Raw genomic sequence first — 21,405 nt, 5'->3', positions numbered from 1 at the left:
GTTGCTCCATGTATTCCACTTCCTGTCCTGGCTCTTTGATTTCCTCTTTGAACGTTTGGCATGGCAGACAGTCTTGCTTAACTCTCTCAGTCAGACCATGACTGAGGCCAGAGAGAGTACCCACCAATGAACTCTTCATCCTCTTGATTGTTTACTGCACCGTACATTTGGTTGTGGTTAAAGGGGTTGGCCACTTTCTGGCTACTTGTGACCAATGTGTATGTAAGATGCAGGGGCGTAGCTATAGGGGGTCCAATGGTAGCAGTCGCTACTGGGCCTAGGAGCCTGAGGGGACCAAAGACACTTGTACTGCATAAGAAGACACTGGTATAATAGAAAGTGCATGCTGGTCAAGATACAATTTCTGCTTCAGGCAGCATGAAGGCTATGTGCTTCCCTGCTTCTGGCCACAAAACACTGAGGGAAGGGTGACAAATCTGAACTCTTGCACCAGGGCCCATGAGCCTTTAGCCATGCCCCTGGTAAGATGTCTATATGTCACTTACTTATAAAGCCTTTGTTGATATTCTGTGCCATTTGCTTTATTTCATAAGTTGAGTCCCCTTGTTAGGCAGATCTTTTGTGCTGCCCATACAGAGGTCCTGTCCAAACAATAGCCACTGATGAAGGGTCATGTGACCAGGCAAATCACCTCTACATAATGTCTCCTCTATTCCAAAACCCTGCACCTGTATTAAACTCCCAACAGAACAAGTGCAGATGCAGGAGACATCACATGACCCTCCATCTGTGGCCATCATATAGACAGGACCTATGTGTGAACTGCACAAAAGACTTGGCAAACAAAGGGGCAAACCTTATGAAATTTAGAAAATGGCACAAAATTTCAAAAAAGACTGTATTAGTAAGTGCCATATAGACATCTCACAAACACATTGGTCAACAGTAACCAGAAAGTGGCCAACCCCTTAAAGAGTGGTACTGCAGCTCATCCACTTTCACTGCAGTTCCAGGGACAACCACAACCAGATGTACGGCGCTGTGCCTGGTAAACAATGAAGGGGAAGGGGCGCGGTGCTTGTCTGCATTTTATACAAAAAACCTTCCTATGAGATATGCTAGGACACAAGACACTGATCTGTGATGGAGAGCGTCTAATGCTTATTCTGTGATACAAAACTGTAAATAAGAAAGATGCTTTTATGAGATGGAAAAAAAAGGGGGAATCGTTTCTGGAAGACTTTTCTCTGAAGCACAAACTTTGATCTGACTAAGGCTACATTCACACGACCACAATTTTGCGGAATCGGTGCGCACCCATTCATTTCTATGGGGCCGCAAAAGATGCGGACAGCACGCCGTGTGCTATCCACATGCATAGTTTCTAGTGTTGAGCGAACTGCTGTTCGGCTCGAGCATTGCTTTGCTCGGCATATTGCAGTGCTCGGCCGAATACTGCGGGTGCTCGAGTACAATTTAATACAATGAAAGTCAATGGGAGACCTGAGCATCAAACCAGGCACCCCCTGCTCTGTAGAAGAGAGGGTGTCTGGTTCCCAAAAAAAGGTTAGAAATTGATGAAAACCCCATCAAAATGGTTTGGAAACAGCATTAAGAGGATGGCTGGATGCGTCTTGGACTGCTATTATCTATTATATACGATACACAACCACGCAAAGGCTATATGCCAAAAGCCAGGTATGTGGAAGCCAACAATCTATCCATGAGACAGATAACAGTCAGCATACCTTACAATGGCAGCCTTGTGCACTATGAGACATTCCAAACCAGCTCTCATCTGACTGAGAGCCAGTAAGCCTCAAAGTTGCTTCACATCTGTTGGATGGCTTGGGTGGACCTGAGCACCTAGATTAATATAATTAGGGTGACAAAAAGCTTTCGGATAATCCTAACTTAATATTCAAAAACCTTTCTATACAGTTTTGTCATGTAAGAACTCATTTGCATAAACATGGGCATATGGGAAAGACATGCAAATGAGCAGAATCTGCCTTGTTTTTCAGCTGAAAAACTATTTGCATAGAAAATTCGCAATCTACACTACTCATGAAAAGCACCATCTATAGTCTTGTCATAAGACTATGAAACCAATAGATGGCGCTGTTCATGAGTCATAAACAGCGCCATCTATTGGTTTCATAGTCTTATGACAAGACTATTAGTCTTGTCATAAGACTATGAAACCAATAGATGGCGCTGTTCATCTTGTTGGGGGGCTAGTAAGTGGGGCACCATACTCAACAGAGTCTACACACCTATTGTATGTTGTAGATAATAGAAGTCCAAGATGCATCAAGCCATCCTCTTAATGCTGTTTTTTTAAACCATTTGGATGGGTTTTCCATCAATTTCTGGCCTTTTTTTGTGAACCAGACACCCTCTTCTCTTCCGAGCAGGGGGTGCCTGGGATTCTCCCATTGACTTCCATTATGCTCGGGTGCTCGGTAGAGCACTCTAGCATACCGATGTGTTCTGCCAGAGCACACGAGCACTTTGGTGCTCGATCAACACTAGTAGTTCCGTGCCGCGGCCCCGCAAAAAATATAGAACATGTCCTATTCTTGTCCGAAATTGCGGAGAAGAATAGGCCTTTTCTATGATTGCGGCGGTATGTGCGGTCCGCAAATTGCGAGACGCACATGGGCCGGTATCCGTGTTCCGTATGGCATCCGTTTTTTTTGCTGATCCATATTTTTTTGCGGATCCATTGTAATAATGTCTATCCTTGTCCGCAAACTAGAAAAAAATAGGACATGCACTATTTTTTTGCGGGGCAACGGAACGGACATACAAATGCGGACAGCACACAGTGTGCTGTCCGCATTTTTTGCGGACCCATTGAAATGAATGGGTCCGCATCCTATCCGCAAAAAAAATGGAACGGACACGGAAACAAACAACGTTCGTGTGCATGTAGCCTTACTGTGCAAGAGTGAAAGATGCACATCATGTGAAGCAGACACAAACACTTCACACGGCTATCTATTATCTATCTATCTATTATCTATCTATCTCATATCTATCCACCTCATAGCTATCTATCTATCCACCTCATAGATAGATAGATAGATAGCTATGAGGTGGATAGATAGATAGATAGATAGCTAGCTATCTATCTATCCACCTCATAGCTATCTATCTATATCATATCTATTATCTATCTATCTATTTATCTCATATATATGTTTCTATCTATCTATCTATCTATCTATCTATCTATCCATCCATTCATATCTATCTATTCTGTTTCTTCTCCATGTCTTTTGATGGATAAATAAATAGACAAATAGATGAATGTATATATAGATAGATAGTAAAGCACACATATAGGTAAATGGAGAACATTATAAATGTATGGTATAAGCAGTCCAGGCATTCCTTTCCAGCATCAGGTACCATTTCTTGGTGGACATCACATGCCCCACAGATGTACAAGCCTCAGGAGACTTAACAAGAAATCTCATCTGACCTACAATAATAAGCAGGTACAGTAGAGAACTCCTCCGGGGGAGCTGATCTCCAGGAACATCATTTTATTGTGTCACCGTTTATCTGATAACTACGGGCAGGAACCCTTATCTTTCCAAGCCTGGAAGACATTTCATCAAAATTAGTTCTCAATACAAGTTAATAAGGACATATAAAAAAAAAAAAACGCAGGAACAGCGCTGGATACGAGCTGCGGCTGGTCTTCCTGGAGGTAGTTCATTTCTAATCTGCTGTATAATGATGCACAACCTCACTAATATCTATACACAAAGCAACTGTAACACCTAAAGACTGGTACGGATGTAGCAGAGCTGAATTTACGATTGGATTTGTGCAACAGATCTCAAAAACGGTTAAGAAAATGCAGTAGATTTACCATCGATTGTACATAACACTTCTTCATATCCCCCCGATGAGTTGCTCCATATAAAATACTTAACTCTACAACATCTCAATATGGCATTAATAGATGCATTTAACAGAAAACGCCGCTGGCATGAAGCGATACAACATAAAACTGCAAAAACTAGCAAACACCATAGTAAATTGCCAGCTATACTGTAACCATACACAATATCAACACGTGCAGATCTGATACAATTTATTTACTATATTATATTCTTTATAAACCAGCAGTCTATTGCTTTAGTATCGCAATTTATTTCACGTTTATGCATTAGGACCAAAGTTTGGCTGTAATCGGAAATAAAAATTCCCATTCATATTTTCATATTCGCGGTTAATATATTGCGAAGCGACGCCAGCGGATCAGCAACGGAAGAGCGCACAAGCGACAGCTAAAGGGAGCCTTAGGAGCCGGACCTTACCTTTCCATGGCCAGGCTGCAACTGAACTGAGGCAGACACATGTACAGAAAAAAAAAATCACTGGGTGAATGCAATCACACACTGTAAGGGAATGTCGTCAAATTGCAAGCTGTTTGGTTGGGCAGAGCTCTTAGGGAAGGTGGTAAAACTTATTATAGAGTGACAGCAGTTTTCTCTAAGGCATAAAAAAGTAAGATCAGCAGTTCTGCATACAACACGCATGACGAAGGGGTGTTCATGAGAACCGTATGATTCGCTTGCCATGTGATTTATTTATTTTTAGAAATATATATATATATATAATATTTATATATAAATATAGAAGTATAAATATATATACAATTTATATATAATTATTTAGATATAATGATCAAAAATAGTTTAATTAGAGATGAGTGAATTATTGAAAAGTTCGATTCGGCTGATTCGCCGAATTTTTTTGTAAGTAGCGAGTGCAATGACAGGGAGCTGCGATAGCGCCGCCCCCCGTCATTGTACCCCTCAGATGCCGTGTTCATACATGATCGCGGCATCTGAGTGTAAAAACAGTGTAAAAGTCACATACATTTTTTTTTATCAAACTTACCGCCTTCATTTGCTCGCGACGGGCCAGCCGCCGCCATCTTGCTTGAAGAGCTGGCGTGAAATTTCGCGCGGAGCGTGGTGACGTCATACGTGATTACGCACGGGATTTCGGCTGAGATCTTGATTTAAGATGGCGGCTGGTGGCCTGTCGTGAGCAAATGTAGGGGGTAAGTTTGATTTTTTTAAATTTATTTTTTTACACTATTTCAGGTTAAATTGATTCGCTAACATGAAGCACGAGGAAATTCGGCTTCGAGGCGAATCAAATTTATCCTGAAATTCGGAACGAATTCCACTTCGCTCATCTCTAAGTATAATGTATATCTAAGTGATGACTCCAAGACACAAAGTATTGATCCCGAACCAGAAAAAAAGCAACTCCTTAAAAAAAAAAAATCACATAAAAATATTCCTGTACCGCACTGCCAGGTATAACCAACACATTTTGATTAGAGATGATCACAGTTATGGGAAAAAAAATTTGACTGCTTCGTCATGAAGCGCATTTCTTTGTATGCAGAGGATGTAATGATGGGGAATGGCGATTGCGCTGCGCCCCCGTCATTGTACCCCTCAGATGCTGCGTTTATCACTGATCGCAGCAGCATCTGAGATTCAAAATGAGGGCTTTCAGGGCTTAATCAGTTAAAAAGAAATACTCACCTTATCCATTTAATAACGAAGAGCCCACTGCAGCCATCTTGATTGAAGATACAGCGTGAAATCTCGCACAGTGGTGTGATGACTATAGATTTCGCGAACATAAAATTTTCCGTTCGCGAACGGCGAACGCAAATTTTTGCAAATGTTCGCAAACCGGGGGAACCGCTATAGACTTCAATAGGCAGGCAAATTTTAAAACCCACAGGGACTCTTTCTGGCCACAATAGTGATGGAAAAGTTGTTTCAAGGGGACTAACACCTAGACTGTGGCATGCCGGAGGGGGATCCATGGCAAAACTCCCATGGAAAATTACATAGTTGACGCAGAGCCGGGTTTTAATCCATAAAGGGCATAAATCACCTAACATTCCTAAATTGTTTGGAATAACGTGCTTTAAAACATCAGGTATGATGTTGTATCGATCAGGTAGTGTAAGGGTTACGCACACTTCACAGTGACAGACCAAACTCCCCGTTTAACGCACCGCAAACAACCACAAACAGTCCATTTGCACAACTGCAAACTCCCCATTTTCACAAGGTTGGATACCAAGCTAGCCATGTCCCGTTCCTTGTCCTCACTGACGTCATTGAAGGTCTCTTCCTCCACCCAGCCACGTACAACACCAAGGGTCCCCGAAAGGTGACAACATGTCCCCTGGGACGCCTGCTGTGGTTGGTCTTCCACCTCCTCAAAGCCACCTCCCTCCTCTGACTCATCTTCTTCAGATTCCTCTCTCTGCGTTTCCACAGGTCCAGCAATCGACGACGACAAGGCTGCTTCTGGTGGTGATGGTGACCACAACTCTTCCTCTTCATGCTCATCTACGGCCTGATCCAGCACTCTTCGCAGGGCACGCTCCAGAAAAAACGCATATGAGATGAGGTCGATGATTTTGCCTTGGATTTGAAGGACGCATGAGCCTACAGCCATTGTGCATGAGCGTTCAGTAACACGGCCAAAAAATTCCCAGCTGTCCTCTTTTTTATAAGTTAAAAAAAATCTGTTCTTAACAGTTTAATCTCTGTTTTGTCCCCTATCAGGGGCCGGTGTATGGAATAGATTTTAGGAACCGGGAGATGGAAAAAGATGCTTGGTCGGTCCTCTTACTTCCAATTTGGGGCACTGCACGTGCGCCGTGTAATGTACTGTGCAATCCCAATATGAGTGGTGTGTTTAAGTAGTACTATTCCTATCAGTCTATTCCCTGTTACGTCCCCTATCAGGGGACGTGTATGGAATAGATTTTAGGAACCGGGAGATGGAAAAAGATGCTTGGTCGGTCCACCTACTCCCAATTTGGGGCACTGCGCGTGCGCCGTGCAATGTACTGTGCCACCAGATATGAGTGGTGTGTTTAAGTAGTACTATTCCTATCAGTTTAATCCCTGTCACGTCCCCTATGAGGGGATGTGTATGGAAAAGATTTTAGGAACCGGGAGATGGAAAAAGATGCTTGGTCGGTCCTCCTACTTCCAATTTGGGGCACTGCGCGTGCGCCGTGCAATGTACTGTGCCACCAGATATGAGTGGTGTGTTAAGTAGTACTATTCCTATCAGTTTAATCCCTGCTACGTCCCCTATCAGGGGACGTGTATGGAATAGATTTTAGACAACCGCAAAGAGTTGTCAATAGTTGACACACTCATGACATAAATTTTATTCCTCTATGCGTCAATCTTGGTGTAGTGATGACTGTGCTCGTGCGCACGTTTGGGAGATTGCAGGCGATGGGTGTTTTTCAAAGTCTATGGTCGTGTTGACTGAGGTAGTTCAGTGACAGTTAAGTGACCCAGAAAACAATGATTCTGCAGTGTGGGCCCATTGTTGGCCTAGTAGGCTTTAATGATCACCTTAGATGATCACAAAGAAAATTAATGTTTTTTCTATGCAAAATATCCAGCCGATCGCTTTTGGTCTGTTCACAATGAAGCAACGACCTTATCATCTGGGGTGTGCCAACATTGCCATTGCCAACACATTCATAGAGGTGGTCGCTTCATTGTGATACACAAGCCCCTTCACTACAACAAGGTAACGATCACGAAGGGGAATTGACACATGTATGTGCCTTTTTTTTGGTTTTGTTTTTGCAGCCACAGTGCAGCACCAGAGGCCAGAAAAATTAGGCATGTACACATGCCTGAAAAATTTGTTATTGTTGAGGCCGCTGCTTGATGTTTTCCAGGCAGAAAGTGCACTAAAACATTTTGGCTTGAACCCTAATTGGTGGCGGATAAGTCACGCAAGTCATCCGGCATGCAGAGATAAAATACAGCAGAGTGTGGACCATTTTTAGCCCAAGGCAGCTCATCTCATCACCAGGCCTTTATTAGTCAAATGTATCGCCCACTGTCAGTCCCTTCGGGATCCATGCCTCATTCATCTTAATAAAGGTAGGAGGATTACTTTCACCTCTTCCCCTGTTAGATTCCCGTTGTGCTGTGACATCACCCTTATACGCTATGTAAAACATACTTTTAACTTGTTTTGGAACTGCTGCATCCTTTCCGACTTGCGGTAATTCGGTAACATTTCAGGCACTTTCTGCTTATACCGGGGGTCTAGCAGCGTGGCCACCCAGTACAGGTTGTTCTCCTTCAGCCTTTTTATACGAGGGTCCCTCAACAGGCACGACAGCATGAAAGACCCCATTTGCACAAGGTTGGATGCCGAGCTACTCATGTCCCGTTCCTCGTCCTCAGTGATCTCACTGAAAGTCTGTTCTTCCGCCCAGCCACGTACAACACCACGGGTACCAGATAGGTGACAACGAGCACCCTGGGATGCCTGCTGTGGTTGGTCTTCCTCTTCCTCCTCCTCAAAGCCACATTCCTCCTCTGACTCCTCTTCCTCACACTCCTCTTCCAGCGTTGCCGCAGGTCCAGTAAGCGATGCTGATAAGGCTGTTTCTGGTGGTGATGGTGACCACAACTCTTCCTCTTCACGCTCATCTACGGCCTGATCCGGCACTCTTCACAGGGCACGCTCCAGGAAGAAAACAAATGCGATGATGTCGCTGATGGTGCCTTCGGTGCGACTGACTAGGTTTGTCACCTCCTCAAAACGACGCATGAGCCTACAGGCATTGGGCATGAGTGTCCAGTAACGTGGCAAAAAAATTCACAGCTATGCAGAGGCTGTCCTAGCACCCCGGTCATACAAATACTCATTGACGGCTTTTTCTTGTTGGAGCAGGCGGTCAAACATTAGGAGTGTCGCAAATCAAGTGCCTCACTGGCATGTTGTTTCGCCACTGGATATCTGAAAAGTGCGCGATGGCCGTGTAGGAACACCTGAAATGGCCACACACCTTCCTGGCCTGCTTGAGGACGTCCTGTAAGCCTGGGTACTTATGCACAAAGCGTTGTACAATAAGATTTAACACATGTGCCATGCACGTGCCGTGCAACCTGCCCAAATTCAATGCCGCCAACAAATTGCTTCTGTTGTCACACACCACTTTGCCGATCTCCAGTTGGTGCGGAGTCAGCCACTGATCCACCTGTGCGTTCAGGGCGGACAGGAGTGCTGGTCCGGTGTGACTCTCTGCTTTCAGGCAAGTCAACCCCAAGACGGCGTGACACTGTCGTATCCGGGATTTGGAATAGCCCCTGGGGAGCTGGGGGGGTGCAGTTGATGTGGAGCAAGACGCAGCAGCAGAAGAGGACTCAGCCGAGGAGGTTATGGAAGAGGATGGAGTAGGGGGAGTAGAGGAGGTGGCAGCAAGCCTGCCTGCAAGTCGTGGCAGTGTCACCAACTCCTCTGCAGAGCCACGCATTACATGCTTGGCAGCCGTCAGCAGGTTTACCCAATGCGCAGTGTAGGTGATATACCTGCCCTGACCGTGCTTTGCAGACCAGGTATCAGTGGTCAGATGGACCCTTGCCCCAACACTGTGTGCCAGACATGCCATCACTTCCTTTTGCACAATCGAGTACAGGTTGGGGATTCCCTTTTGTGCAAAGAAATTTCGGCCGGGTACCTTCCACTGGGGTGTCCCAATAGCTACAAATTTTTGGAAGGCCTCAGACTCCACCAGCTTGTATGGTAAAAGCTGGCGGGCTAAGAGTTCCGACAAGCCAGCTGTCAGACGGCAGGCAAGGGGGTGACTTTGTGACATTGGCTTCTTACGCTCAAACATGTCCTTGACAGACACCTGACTGTGGGCAGATGAGCAGGAACTGCTCAAGGCGAGAGACGGAGTGGCGTATGGTTGAGAGGGGGCAATGAGGACAGCAGTGGTTGACGTGGCTGAAGATGCTGGACCAGGAGGAGGATGGTGGCTTTGAGTTTGTGTGCTGCTTGTACTCATGTGTTGATCCCATAGGGGTTTGTGATTTGAGATGTGCCTTCGCAAAGCAGTTGTACCTAGGTGGGTGTTGAACTTCCCACGACTCAGTTTCTTTTGGTACAGGTTGCAAATGGCATCGCTGTTGTCAGAGGCAGACACACATAAAATGCCACACTGATGATCTCTGCAATGACGGCATTCTGGTGGAGGCAACAGCATGCATTGATTGGCGTGCTGTCTGGCTGACCCCGGGTGCCGATGCATGCTGTCTGACTGTGCCACTAGCTCCTTGCGACGACCTCCTCCTGCTTCCAACTCGTCTCCTCCTCCTCTCTGTCTCCCCATCTGAACTTTCCCCCTGTTCTTCTTCTCTTCGAGCGGGCACCCATGTGACATCCACGGACACATCGTCATCATCAACCGCTTCACTTGTATCTGACAACTCAGCAAAGGAAGCAGCAGCGGGTACAACATCATCATCATCATCACACTGTACGTCCATGTGTGTAATGCTGCCTGACTGAGACATATCCCTGTTATCTACATCCTCTGGAAATAATGGTTGCGCATCACTCATTTCTTCCAACTGATGTGTAAATAACTCCTCTGACAGATCAAGTGAAGCAGCTTGAGAGGTGCCCGAAGCTGAGCTGGAGGAGGATGGTGCGTCAAGGTTCCGGAAGCTGTAGAAGATTGGGTGTCCTGTGTTAACTAGTCAACTATGTCCTCAGAACTTTTCGAGTTCAGGGTACGTGGCCTCTGAACACTGGGCATTATTCTAGGGCCAAAGGGAATCACAGCACCACGACCACGACGGCCCCTGCGGGGTGGCCTGCCTCTGCCTGTCATTTTTTTTAGATTAGTTTAGTTGTACTATGCATGCAAGCTACTGTGACACCAGATATGAGTGGCACTGTGCACTGGCAGAAGTTGGCAGAGTAGACGCTGTAGGCTTGACACACACGCTTGCAGACAACTAACTGCTATTCAATCTATTACAGTCAAAATTGTTTTTTTTTTTTTAATGTAATCTACTTTGACACCAGATATGAGTTGTGCTGGTGACACTATGCACTTGCAGGGCCTGAAACACACACACACGCGTGCAGGCAACTGACTGCTATTATTTCACAGTCAAATTATTTATATTTTTTTAAATGTAATCTACTGTGACACCAGATATGAGTTGCGCTAGTGACACTATGCATTTGCAGTGCCTGAAACACACACACGCGTGCAGGCAACTGACTGCTATTATTTCACAGTCAAAATATTATTATTTTTTTAAATGTAATCTACTGTGACACAAGATATGAGTTGCGCTGGTGACACTATGCACTTGCAGGGCCTGAAACACACACACTCGTGCAGGCAACTGACTGCTATTTATTCACAGTCAAAATTGCAGCAGAGATCAAATGAGTCTTTCAGGACTGTAGTGGACACTGAATACACTAGCCTAGCTATCGATTTCCCTATTAAATCAGCAGCAGCTACACTGTCCCTCCTCTCACTAAGAATGCAGCTTCCAAATGAATCTAAAATGGATGCTGTCCAGAAGGTGGGAGGGTCTGGGAGGGAGGGTATGATGCTGATTGGCTGGAATGTGTCTGCTGACTGTGAGATACAGGGTCAAAGTTTACTCAATGATGATGAATAGAGGGCGGACCGAACATCGCATATGTTCGCCTGCCGCGGCGAACGCGAACAAGCTATGTTCGCCGGGAACTGTTCGCCGGCGAATAGTTCGGGACATCTCTAGTGATGACGTCATCGCGCTGGGCAGCGTGGTGACATCATACGTCACCGCGTCAGATTTCACGCAGCGCCTTCAATTAAGATGGCTGCGGCAGCCTCTGCAAATGGATGAGGTGAGAATTTTTTAACCGCCATTTCAGGAAAAATCGATTCCTTACTATGAAGCGCAAGGAAATACCGCTTCGCGACAAATCAAATTTTTCCTGAAGTTCAGATCAAACTCCACTTCAGATACTTTGATTCGTTTAACACTACAGTAGTTTCAATTATACAGTTGATCTTACTCATGAGCATGATCAACTGTATGATCGAAACGCGTTGGTGGTACCTGGCAGTGCAGTACTGGAATTTTTTTTAATGTGATTTTGCAATAAAAGGAGTGGCATTTATTCTGGTGCTGGATCAATACTTTGTTTTTTGATTCATCGCATTGTTGGAGCGGGATCCGTGCACCGGATTTGCCACCTGGATCCATTTTTGTATTTCCAAGCTGATATTTACCTTCTGCAGGAGCAATACCTGGGGCATAAGTAGCAGAAACTATTCAACTAATCTAAATCAATAGGATATTTCCAATGTTTATTATAGGAGTTATGCCAAGAAAAACACTTAGCACCTGTCTACCTAGAATTTATGATTGTTAGGACCCCCTCCGATCACTACAAGGTGGTCCTAATAGTCAATACGAGTAAAAGCTCTCATCTATTTCCTTCATCTCCATAGACAGTGACTACTGTAGAGTGACACAGTGCAGCAACCATCATCGCTCCATTCAAACTCCCTTTGAATTTTGTTGAAGAGGTCCCAATGATTGAACATTTATCAGTTATCCGATGGATGAGTGATGAACCATTTTTATGGGATAACTTCTTTAACCTTATCATAATTTTGAATTGTCTCAAATTCTTCAGGCAGATGTCACCAGAATATGCTGCTTCCCTAGGTGAATGGGGTCATCCTGTCAGGAGAACACACTTTTATATTCCTGCTTGCTTCGGGCAACTCAAACTGTCCATGGTTTATGAATGGTTTTTCATTTGATCATCCATTGGTGCCTGTCAAATGGTGGGATATATTAGGCAAAATGCAAACAGTTCCTGGTGTGCTGAAAGCAGAAAAAAATTGACTGGGTCTTTGGCAAGGGCCCAATAGTGATGGCTAGATGACTAGGACACCGCATCTCCGAAATGGCAGGTCTTGTGGGAAGTACCTGGTATGTTGTGGTTAGAACCTACCAAAAGTGGTCAATGTAAAGTGAACCAATGATTGGCTCACAGATGTCCAAAGATTATTGATGTGACTAGCAAAGCCCATCTGATCAGATTCCACAAAGTGCTATTGTAGCAAAAATTACTGAAAAAGTTACTGTTCGCTATATAGAAAGTTGTCCCGGCATATCGGCTTATTGGGTACAAGGTACATGGTCCACCGCCAAAAATGCTACAAAGAGAATATGAGCTTTAGATGTGGACCATGGATCAATGGAAGAAGGTGGCCTAGTTTGATGAATTAATTTTTATTTTGCATCAAGTGAATGACCAGGTGCATGGGCGTTGTTTACTTGGGGAAGAGATGCCACCAGGTACACTAAGAGAAGAAGTCAAGCCAGAGGAGGCAGTGTGATGCTCTGGACAATGTTCTCCTGAGAAACCTTTGGTCCTGGTATTCATGTGAATGTGACACTTATCATCTACCATCAGGCTCGGACTGGCCTGCCGGGGAGGCGGGGGATTCCTCGGTAGGCCCCCAGTCTCCTGCACCCGGAGATAAGACGGAGGAGTAATTATTTCTCTTGTTTCTCTGGAGAGATACTTATTGTAGACACTACGTGGCAGTATCACACAGTGATTCAGCCTCCTACTAGTGTAAATTTTACAGGAGGCCCCGCAGTATCTTCTAAACTTCCTGGGATGCTGGCAGTGAAGGAAGAGAGAACATGTCTGGCCATCCTCCTGCCCTCCATGCTGTCAGGAAACTGTGGTTGCTGGAGAGTAGGACTCCTCTGCAGTGCTGGGCTGATTTCTCAGGTGTGTGACAGTAGTGATCTGTAGGAGACTGTAAGGGGGAAACAGGAGATTTGTTTATAGTAGACTCAGATCTGCGTATGTGTGCTGCTCTCTGCAGAGTTCCGAATGGCATTGGTGGGACTCTGCCCTTGGTCCCCCCAATGCCTCTGCTTTAGGTGCATCTCCATTAGTGCCACAGCTCCAGATGCCCCCCAATGCCCCCACTCTAAATGCACTCCTAATATTGCCTCTTCTCCGGTTGCCCCCCTAATACCCCCACTATTACCCTGCCTCAAGCGACCCTAATGCCTCTGCTTTAGCTGCACCCCCATAAGTGCCCCAGCTTCAGATGCCCCCACTCTAAATGCACCGCTAATATTGCCTCTTCTCCAGTTACCCCTGCTCCAGGATCCCCACTATTACCCTGCCTCAGGTGACCTTAATGCCCCTGTTTCAGTTATGACCCTCTGTTTGTGCCCTTTGCTCACGTTGCTCCTCTAGCACCATTGCTTGGGCTTTGTTAAAGGTTATGTCCTGCAAAGGGGGTTGGGTTTATGACTGAATGATTCTGCACAGTGCGTCACATTCTCCAGTATTGACACGTATGGTTTACATGGCGGTAGTGATGATATTCAGTATTTACAGGCATCACTGCTGCCATGTAAAGAGATACTAGTGGTGGAGGATTTAAAGGGGTTGTCCAGGTTTTCAAGTTATCCTCTCCACACCATAGGGCATAACTATATGATTAGTGGGGTCCAAATTTGCGACCCCCACTGATCCCAGGAACAGGTCCTGTTCCTCCTTTTTGATGGTGTGGCAGGCCACACATTCGCCCTGCTGCTCTATTTATTCTCTTTGGAACCACTGGAAATACCCAGCGCTGTACTCTGTCATCTTCAGCGACCCCATAGAGAATGGATGGAGAGGCAGGGCATATGCTCGACCTGCCACTCAATCAAGAAGGGGGATCAGTGGGGGCTCCAGCATTCAGACCCCCGGGGATCACTTAGTTATCCCTGATCCTGTGGATAGAGGATAACTAGAAAAGTGGACACAGGTCCGTTAACAGGCGAACTTTTCTATTTTAGTTTGACACATATTTTGGGCCCAATTTTTTATTTAAATTTAATTTTAAAAAAATTTTTACACCCCAAAAAAACCTTTAAGGATAGGGAATGTGAAAAGGCATAAATGTCTTGGTGTGTGAATTGCGTGTTTCCTATGTGTGATTGGTGTGTGCTATATATGATCTATGTATCAGTGGTGTATGTGCAGTATGTGACATATGCATCAGTGGCATGTGAGCCATGTATGTGTCTTGTGTGCCACATGTGTCCAATAAGTGTTTGGTGTGCGCTGCATGTGTCTTGTTTCTGACTGACTTAAAGGGTTTCTACCACCAGAAATACCGTTATGTAGCTGACTGATATAGCGATGCACTAATGTCAGCACTACATAACAGTATGTTTCTAACATTAGTCCCTGCAGTCGTTTTTGTAAAAAATGCACTTTTATTATATGCTAATGAGCCTCTAGGTGCTATGTGGGCGTAAATTCAGCACCTAGAGGCTCTGTCCACTCACCCATTATCCCGCACAGGTTCCCTGTTCTGCCCGCCACCGCATCATTGACAAAATCCCGCGCCTGCGCCGTTCACTTCGGCGCAGGCGCAGTGAGTGAATGATGCACTCCTGGTGCCGGATTCCTCACTGCGCCTGCGCCGACTACGTCACAGTGAGGAGGCCGGCATCAGGAGAGCGGCCTTCACTCACTGCGCCTGCGCCGAAGACAGAAGTGAACGGCGCAGGTGCGGAATTTCGTCAATGATGCGGTGGACCGTGGCATCAATCAAGAGGAACGGGGCGGGCAGAACAGGGGACCTGGGCGGGATAATGGGTGAGTGGACAGAGCCTCTAGGTGCTGATTTTACGCCCACATAGCACCTAGAGGCTCATTAGCATATAATAAAAGTGCATTTTTTACAAAAACGGCTGCAGGGACAAATATTAGAAACATACTGTTATGTAGTGCTGACATTAGCGCATCGCTAATGTCAGTCAGCTACATAACAGTATTTCTGGTGGTAGAAACCCTTTAAGTGCAGGATATCCATATATGTGTAAATTCTGCCACATGTATGTTTGCCATCTAGCTGTAAATGTCTGCCATCATACGTCATCTTTAATATTTCTGTTATCACTGTAAGGGCTCATGAACATGACTGTTGGATGTTTTGCAGTCCGCAAATTGCAGATCCGCAAAACCTGGATACTGGGTGTGTGCATTCCACATTATGCGGAACAGAACAGCCGCCTCTAATAGAACAATCCTATCCTTGTCTGTAATGCCGGCAATAATAGGACACGTTCTATCATTTTGCAGAACGGCCATGCGGACATACAGAAACGGAATGCACACGGGGTCTTTTTTCGAGGCCCCATTGAAGTGAAGTGAACGGTACAGACATGGAAAAAAAATAAGTTAGTGTGCAGGAGCCCTAAGGTGGGCCCCCAGAATCAGTTACACTGGTGCCCCAGTCCGACACTGCCTACCATTGTGCAGACAAGTACCTCCTTCATGGTAGCTGTATTCCTTTATGGCAGTGGATTATGACCGTGGCACACTAATAAAATTGTTCAGGAATGGTTTGAGGAGCATGACAAAGACCTCAAGGTGGAGTCTTGGTCTGCACATTCTCCAAATCTTGATCTGACTGAGCATCTACAGCAGGGATGCTCAAGCTGCGGCCCTCCAACTGTCTAAAACTCTCAGCATGCCTGGACAGTCTACTGCTATCAGCCTAAAGCAGGGCATGATGGGAGTTGTAGTTTTACAACAGCTGGAGGGCCGCAGGTTGATGAGCATCCCTGATCTACAGTACGGGATGTGATGGAAAAACAAGTCTCATCCATGGAGGTCCCATCTCTACCTCTTACAGGAGTTAAAGGATCTGCTGCTAACATCTTGGTGCCAGATATCACAGAACACCTTCAGAAGTCTTGTGGAGTCCATGCATTGACAGTCCAGAGCTGTATTGATGTACAGCTAATTTGTTATGTGTGTACAAAGCCAATTCTTAACCCCTTAAGGATCCTGGGAATTTCCATTTTTGCATTTTCGTTTTTCACTCCCCCCCCCTTCCCCATAGTCCTAACTTTTTTATTTACCGTTTACAGTTGCATACCATGTAGTGGGGAGCAGGAAACAAATTCCAAATGGGGTAGAATTGGGAAAAAACGCAATTTTACACTCTACACTGTGCAGTAAAATTGACCTGTTATCTTCATTCTCCAGGTCAGTATGGTTCCAACGATACCACACTTGTATAATTTTTCTTGCGTTTTAATACAGATTTTTTTTTTTAAACCTTTGAAGAAAAAATAAAAAAAAAATTCATAACCATATTCTGATCCCTATAACTTTTTTGTAGCTACGGTATGTGTACGGGGCTGTGTGAGGGCAAATTTTTTGCGGGACGATCTGTTCTTTTTAGTGATACCAATATTAAGTGTGTGCGACTTTTTGATCACTTTTTATAACAAAATTATTAGGTAGTTGAAGTGACAAAAAATAGCAAATTGGCTGTTTTTATTTTTTTTTCAGCTACGCCATTTGCCGTATGCCATTAATATTGTTATATTTTAATAGTGTGGGCATTTTCGCACACGGCAAAGCCCATATTTTTTATTTATTTGTTAAGTATTTTTATTTTAAGGAAAGGGGGGTGATTTGAACTTTTAGGTTTTTTATTTTTTTTAACCTCTTAACCTCTTCAGGACACATGACGTACCAGTACATCATGATGTCCTGGTACTTAAGGACACATGACGTACTGGTACGTCATGTGTTGTTCCGATCACTGCCGCCCGGCCGGCTGTGATCGGAACAAGGTGCCTGCTCAAATCATTGAGTAGGCACCTCGGCTAAATGCGCGGGGGGTCCCGTGACCCCCCCATGTCGGCGATCACAACAAACCGCAGGTCAATACAGACCTGCGGTTTGCTGCACTTTCAGCAGTTTCTGATCCCCGCGGTTCCTGACCGCGGGGATCAGAAACTTTATATGCCTAAAATATAGTTTTTTTCAACCCCCCCTGCACTCCTGAATGATTTTATGGCGGCGGGAGGTGCAGGGGGGGGTTGCGGGCGGTGCGGGAAGCGGGCGGTGCGGCAGGCGGGATCGCGATCCCCCGCCCGCCCACCTCCCCTTGAATAATCGTTGGTGGCCAGTGGGTATACCAGGGTGTCAGCACATTGCTGACACTCTGGTATAAACGGCTGACATCTGTGATGCGATGTCAGCCGTTTAACCCTTTCCATACCGCGGTCCGTACGGACCGCGGTATGGAAAAGCAGAGGTTAACAGTCGGGAGCTCCCTCTCCCATCGGGGGGCTGCTGTGCCTTTGCAGCCCCCAGACAGGATGGGATGACAGAGGGAGGGAGCTCCCCTCCTTACCCTTCCCCGTCTGCGCAGTTGTGGCCACAACTGAGCAGACGGGGAAGGTTCCCATGGCAACAGGACGCCTTCTCAGGCATCCTGCTGTCCATGGTGCTGAACAGATCTGTGCTAAAGGCATAGATCTGTTCAGACAAAGTGTAAGTAAAATACAGTACAAAACACTATATAGTGTACTGTACTGTATTATGCAGACATCAGACCCACTGGATCTTCAAGAACCAAGTGGGTCTGGGTAAAAAAAAAAAGTGAAAAAAAGTGAAAAAAAAGTACAAATCAAAAAACACATATATCACTGATTAAAAATGAAAAAAATTAAATTCCCTACACATGTTTGGTATCGCCGCGTCCGTAACGAACTGATCTATAAAACGGTCATGTTACTTTACCCGAACGGTGAACGCCATAAAAATAAAAAATAAAAAACTATGATGAAATTGAAATTTTGCCCACCTTACTTCCCAAAAAAGGTAATAAAAGTGATCAAAAAAGTCGCATGTACGCCAAAATTGTAACAATCAAACCGTCATCTCATCCTTCAAAAATCATACCCTACCCAAGATAATTGCCCAAAAACTGAAAAAACTATGGCTCTAACTATGGAAACACTAAAACATGATTTTATTTGTTTCAAAAATGAAATCATGGTGTAAAACTTACATAAATAAAAAAAAAGTATACATATTAGGTAACGCCGCGTCCGTATCGACCGGCTCTATAAAAATATCACATGAACTAACCCCTCAGGTGACCACCGTAAAAAAAAAAAAATAAAAAGTGTATAAAAAGCAATTTTTTGTCATCTTACGTCACAAATAGTGTAATAGCAAGCGATCAAAAAGTCATATGCACCCCAAAATAGTGCCAATCAAACCGTCATCTCATCTCGCAAAAAATTAGACCCTACTTAAGATAATTTCCCAAAAACTGAAAAAACTATGGCTTTTAGACTATGGAGACACAAAAACTTTTTTTTGTTTTAAAAATGAAATCATTGTGTAAAACTTACATAAATAAAAAAAATTGTATACATATTAGGTATCGCCGCGTCCGTGACAACCTGCTCTATAAAATACCACATGATCTAACCTGTCAGATGAATGTTGTAAATAACAAAAAAAAAAACGGTGCCAAAAAAGCAATTTCTTGTTACCTTGCCGCACAAAAAGTTTAATATAGAGCAACCAAAAATCATATGTACCCTAAACTAGTACCAACAAAACTGCCACCCTATCCCGTAGTTTCTAAAATGGGGTCACTTTTTTGGAGTTTCTACTCTAGGGGTGCATCAGGGGGGCTTCAAATGGGACATGGTGTCCAAAAAAACTGTCCAGCAAAATCTGCTTTACAAAAACCGTATGGCATTCCTTTCCTTCTGCGCCCTGCCGTGTGCCCGTACAGCAGTTTACGACCACATATGGGGTGTTTCTGTAAACTACAGAATCAGGTCAATAGGTTTTGGAACCGCGCTGCTGGAAACTATGTGTTCCGGTCACAAGTGGATGGTACAAGGGTGTCAGCCCCTCTCCTCAACACCAAAGGATACGATCCTCCTAGATCTCCTCCTCTACAGGATTTAAGGAGATAGGCAGAATAGTGAAGCACCCTTGAGAATCTTATCATAAAAGGTTTTATTCTACTTACAACAGGTCAGTAGACAAAAGGCATAAAAATACAAGGTGATCGTCACGTTCCTGCCCGACCCGGGTTTCGCTGCCTCGCTTCTTCAGGGGCGATGACTGAGCATGCTCACAATCAAGCCTTTTAAATAGCCCAGCTGTCTCATTATTCAAGCGGGTGTGGTTCTGATCCGTATAATGTACTTTACAAAAGTAACAGTTTTACATCATATAGCATAAAATCACATTCATTAGTACTTTTAGTGCAATCATCTTTAAAATATAGACATAAAAATACAGACATAAAAATATACACGGGAGCAGATTGTTACTCCCTATTGCCAGTTATTGCCAGTTCATATATAAACCCTTTCGGGTTACCGCTAATATCCATATTCACTATATAAATTCAGCCTCCTTATAGGAATCAACCCCCCAAATAGTCTTCTCGTATCCTGAAAGTGTTCCAACTCAATCTATTATAATAGTCCTACCATCCTATACATTCCATCCACTCCTAGAATATTATACAGGTATTCTCCATCTGCTCCCGGAGCGTCACTCAGATGATCTCCGCCCACTCTTGGAGCGTCACTCCGCAAAACGCCGTCCATTCCTGGGGCGTCACTCAGGTGATCTCCACCCACTCTTGGAGCGTCACTAAGAAAGACGCCGCCCACTCCGGTAGCGTCATTCAGGTGTTCTCGACCCCGCCTCCACCTCTGACGCTCCTATCACGAAACGTCATGGTCCAATGGAGCAGCCAGGAAACCTGACGTCACCCAAAGGTCCTTAGGAGGCCAGGTAGAGAACAGCCGAACGACGTCACCGGTAAGATCGCTTTACAGTAAGCATGGTTTTAGGTCAAATTCGATGTTAAGCCCTCTGGGTTGTAGGGTCCCTAGCTGGTAAATCCACTCCACCTCTTTTCTATTGATTTGTGCCAGCGAGTCCCCTCCACGCCAGTGTGGCTTAACAGTTTCAACTCCAGCAAATTTTAACCCATACGGATTTTTTCCATGCAATAATTTAAAGTGTGCTGATACACTATGGGTCATTAGGCCTTTTCTGATGTTCCGTAGGTGTTCTTGTATCCTAACCTTCAACTTCCTAATTGTCCGTCCCACGTACTGGAGCCCGCAAGGGCATTCCAGTACGTAGATTATGCCCTCATTTTCGCACGAGCAATTGTTCTTTATACGAAATTCGACCCCATTTTTTTTAGAAACTATATGTTTAATATTTATTTGACGTTCTTTAGAGTTCCGATTTTTACAACCTGCACAAAATCCACACCAAGTAAATTTTCCTTCTTTTTTCACCTTTAAGTTTACTGGGGGTATGGCACTACGTACGAGTTTTTCTCTAATACTGGGACCGATTTTGTTTAATATCTTCATAAGTGATATTGCAAAAGGCCTCGCTGGTAAGGTTTGTCTTTTTGCTGATGACACAAAGATATGTAACAGGGTTGATGTTCCTGGAGGGAAACGCCAAATGGAAAAGGATTTAGGAAAACTAGAAGAATGGTCAGAACTCTGGAAACGGAAATTTATTGTGGATAAGTGCAAGATAATGCACCTGGGGCATAAAAACCCAAGGGCAGAATATAGAATATTTGACACAGTCCTGACCTCAGTATCTGAGGAAAGGGATTTAGGAGTAATTATTTCAGAAGACTTAAAGGTGGGAAGACAATGTAATAGAGCAGCACGAAATGCC

The 21,405-nt window shown here is 44.7% G+C and overlaps 1 protein-coding gene across 2 annotated transcripts in view; it reads right to left on the bottom strand.

Moving 5' to 3' along the window:
- TMEM100 (transmembrane protein 100) overlaps positions 1-21,405 on the bottom strand; it is a 115,724-nt gene that overhangs the window by 49,743 nt on the left and 44,576 nt on the right. The window contains exon 1 of one of the 2 annotated variants that reach the window (XM_040436915.1): positions 4,299-4,378. The exons of the other annotated variant lie outside the window; for it this stretch is intronic. The gene's annotated coding sequence lies outside the window, so the exon portion shown is untranslated. Of the gene's footprint in view, positions 1-4,298; positions 4,379-21,405 lie in introns of those variants that run through there. 2 annotated transcript variants of the gene reach the window in all.

Source organism: Bufo bufo, chromosome 6 (genome assembly GCF_905171765.1).
Source record: "Bufo bufo chromosome 6, aBufBuf1.1, whole genome shotgun sequence".
Taxonomy (NCBI): Eukaryota; Metazoa; Chordata; class Amphibia; order Anura; family Bufonidae; genus Bufo; species Bufo bufo.
Note: the sequence above shows the minus strand (reverse complement) of the source record. Positions and strands in the feature narration are given on the sequence as shown.